Source organism: Pseudophryne corroboree, unplaced genomic scaffold, assembly GCF_028390025.1.
Source record: "Pseudophryne corroboree isolate aPseCor3 unplaced genomic scaffold, aPseCor3.hap2 scaffold_1196, whole genome shotgun sequence".
NCBI lineage: Eukaryota > Metazoa > Chordata > Amphibia > Anura > Myobatrachidae > Pseudophryne > Pseudophryne corroboree.
In genome coordinates, this window is record NW_026967821.1 from 10,424 (window position 1) to 14,223 (window position 3,800).

The window sequence follows — 3,800 nt, forward strand, 5'->3', positions numbered from 1 at the left end:
ATGCAAACTAGGGGTCATCCAAGTGCCGCAAAAGGCCGCCATGCCCTGCACGCCCCTTTTCTCTTTTCATATGCAGACGAGGGTTGAAGCCAACTTTGACCCACTGCTTGGATGACATCGCCATATGCAAATCCATCTGCTGCAGGCCTTCCCCCAGGAATGCTTGCACTAGTTGTTGCATTTGGTTTGTTGTTTGGGGGTGCTTCAGTATTAGGCAGCCTTCTGCCCTCCCATGTTCATCTGAAAATATGTGTTCTCCCTGCAGTTGTTGTCCCCAGATGAGAGTTCCCTTGTGCTGCCTCAGTTGAATCTCCTTTACTTGACAGAGATGTGCCTGAGCAGCGGCCCTCCCCAGCCCTATCCCAAATCATACTTATTTTGCATAGGAGATACCATGGTCATGAAGACTGTTCTCCCAGGGTGCGGTTCATTCATTGCATTCTGGGTATGCTGACCCCTGTGATTTCCCCAAATGTGGGAAACTCGACTGCATTATTTAATGCGAACTAGGGGTCATCCAAGCACCGCAAAAGGCCGCCATGCCCTGCATACCCCTTTTCTCTTTTCATAAGCAGATGAGGTTTGAAGCCAACTTTGGCCCACTGCTTGGATGACATCACTTGCTGCCTTTCCAATGAAGCAAGTTTAATTTAATAATAGGTGAAAAACCATCCCTACAAAGGTGTTAATCAGATACTTGGCTTTGTGGACACTTTTCAGAGCACAAATTTGTTAGCATAAAAATAAAGCCAGAAAATGAAGAGCTGTTTAATCACTCAATTGGATTTTTCTGCCAGCATATTTCTTTTTCTCTGCAACCCACTGCTAAATTGTGCTTCGTGGCTGTTTTTTTCATAAAATCACTTAATCAAATCTAACTCTGATTACATCAGAGAAGGCCAGGTACCCTACACCATAAGAGGTGGTTTGAAATTTTTACTTGTCTACTTAAAGATCACCAAAATCTGATAACGAGGTCAATTACGTCCCTAGGTGGGATTGAACCACCAACCTTTTGGTTAACAACTGAACACGCTAACTGTTTGCGCCTCAGAGACACTTTGCAAAAGTACATACTGACAAAGGTTAATAAGCATTCATCTAGAACGTTTCCTAGAAAAACTTTAAAAAGTCAATAATCTGGAGAGTTTTTGTAAGATGTTCCTTCCATCAACCAATGAAGAAACACATTGGTACTTTCCCATGATGAGTGAGTGCTTCAGGATCTCTTGCACTTACATGTGCAGCAAAGGACTACAATGGAAGCATGCTGGGCCTATAACCCAGAGGTAGGCAGATTGCAACTGTCCTCTGCTATATGCATTTTTTTTGTTAATTAAAGTAATCCAAAACTGGGATTGATATTTTGGCTCTTTTATTTTTACTTAAAGTACAATAACTTTTACTGTTTTAATTTGTTTTAATAGTATATTGACAGTATTGTTTTCTTTCAAAAATCCACTTAATTTTCTTTACCCTATTATTAAAATGGTAATTGACAAAAACAAACTACATTGTCACCAGAAGAGCAATACAAAATGTACAAGTGATATATTAAAATCATCTTTTCAGCTTGAATTTCAATGATGCATTGAGGTAACGATTTTGTGAGAAACATCTTCACCCTTAAATAAAGATTTTCTTAATTCCCTACCTGTGTGCTAATTAGATATCACCTTGTTTTCACATTAAACAGACTTTCACATGAGAAAGCAGCAAGGATGCAGTGGCGTTAATGTTTCCTGGTGTCAACCTGTATTATTTCAGTAGACATTGAAATGAGGATGCATCTTGCTGCCTTTCCAATGAAGCAAGTTTAATTTAGTAATAGGTTAAAAACCATCCCTACAAAGGTGTTAATCAGAGACTTGGCTTTGTGGACACTTTTCAGAGAACAAATTTGTTAGCATAAAAATAAAGCCAGAAAATGAAGAGCTGTTTAATCACTCAATTGGATTTTTCTGCCAGCATTTTTCTTTTTCTCTGCAACCCACTGCTAAATTGTGCTTCCTAGCTGTTTTTTTTATAAAATCACTTAATCAAATCTAACTCTGATTACATCAGAGAAGGCCAGGTACCCTACACCATAAGAGGGGGTTTGAAATTTTGACTTGTCTACTTAAAGATCACCGAAATCTGATAACAAGGTCAATTACGTCCCTGGGTGGGATTGAACCACCAACCTTTTGGTTAATAGCCTTATACACTAACTGATTGCGCCACAGCGACACTTTTCAAAAGTACATACTGACAAAGGCTAATAAGCATTCATCTAGAACGTTTCCTAGAAACATTTTAAAAAGTCAATAATGTGGAGAGTTTTTGTAAGATGTTTCTTCCATCAACCAATGAAGAAACACATTGGTACTTTCCTATGATGAGTGAGTGCTTCAGGATCTCTTGCACTTACATGTGCAGCAGAGTACTGTAATGGAAGCATGCTGGGTCCATAACCCAGAGGTAGGCAGATTGAAACTATCCTCTGCTATATGCATTGTTTTTATTAATTAAAGTAATCCAAAACTGGGATTGATATTTTTGCTCTTTTATTTTTACTTAAAGTACAATAACTTTTACCATTTTAATTTGTTTTAATAGTATATTGACAGTATTGTTTTCTTTCAAAAATCCAATTAATTTTCTTTACCCGATTATTAAAATGGTAATTGACAAAAACAATCTACATTGTCACCAGAAGAGCAGTACAAAATGTACAAGTGATATATTAAAATCATCTTTCCAGCTTGAATTTCAATGATGCCTTGGTGCAACAATTTTGTGAGAAACATCTTCACCCATAAAGAAAGATTTTCTTAATTCCTTACCTGTGTGCTGATTAGATATCACCTTGTTTTCACATTAAACAGACTTCCCCATGAGGAAGCAGCAAGGATGCAGTGACGTTTATGTTTCCTGGTGTCAACCTGTATTATTTCAGTAGACATTGAAATGAGGATGCATCTTGCTGCCTTTCCAATGAAGCAAGTTTAATTCAGTAATAGGTGAAAAACCATTCCTACAAAGGTGTTAATCAGAGACTTGGCTTTGTGGACACTTTTCAGAGAGCAAATTTGTTAGCATAAACATAAAATCAGAAAATAAAGAGCTGTTTAATCACTCAATTGGACTTTTCTGCCAGCATAATTTTTTTTCTCTGCAACCCACTGCTAAATTGTGCTTCCTAGCTGTTTTTTATAAAATCACTTAATCAAATCTAATTCTGATTACATCAGAGAAGGCCGGGTACCCTACACCATAAGAGGGGGTTTGAAATTTTGACTTGTCTACTTAAAGATCACCAAAATCTGATAACAAGGTCTATTACGTCCCTGGGTGGGATTGAATCACCAACCTTTAGGTTAATAGCCATACACACTAACTGATTGCGCCACAGCGACACTTTGCAAAAGTACATACTGACAAAGGCTAATAAGCATTCATCTAGAACGTTTCCTAGAAAAACTTTAAAAAGTCAATAATCTGGAGAATTTTTGTAAGAAACACATTGGTACATTCCCATGATGAGTGAGTGCTTCAGGATCTCTTGTACTTACATGGGCTATTAACCAAAAGGTTCCCACCCAGTGATGTAATTGACCTTGTGATCAGATTTTGGTGATCTTTAAGTAGACAAGTCAAAATTTCAAACCCCCTCTTATGGTGTAGGGTACCTGGCCTTCTCTGACGTAATCAGAGTTAGATTTAATTAAGGTGCACAAGGGAATAGAAGGGAGCGGTTTAAGAAAAGAGAAGTGGAAACAGACAGCAAACTAGGCTGGAGAGAGACCTGAGACAAAGAG

General features: G+C 38.0%; 1 pseudogene; it reads left to right on the forward strand.

The window, feature by feature from the left end:
• The first annotated feature begins 369 nt into the window (after positions 1–369).
• On the forward strand, positions 370–548 carry LOC134990962 (U1 spliceosomal RNA; annotated as a pseudogene).
• The last annotated feature ends 3,252 nt before the right edge of the window (positions 549–3,800 follow it).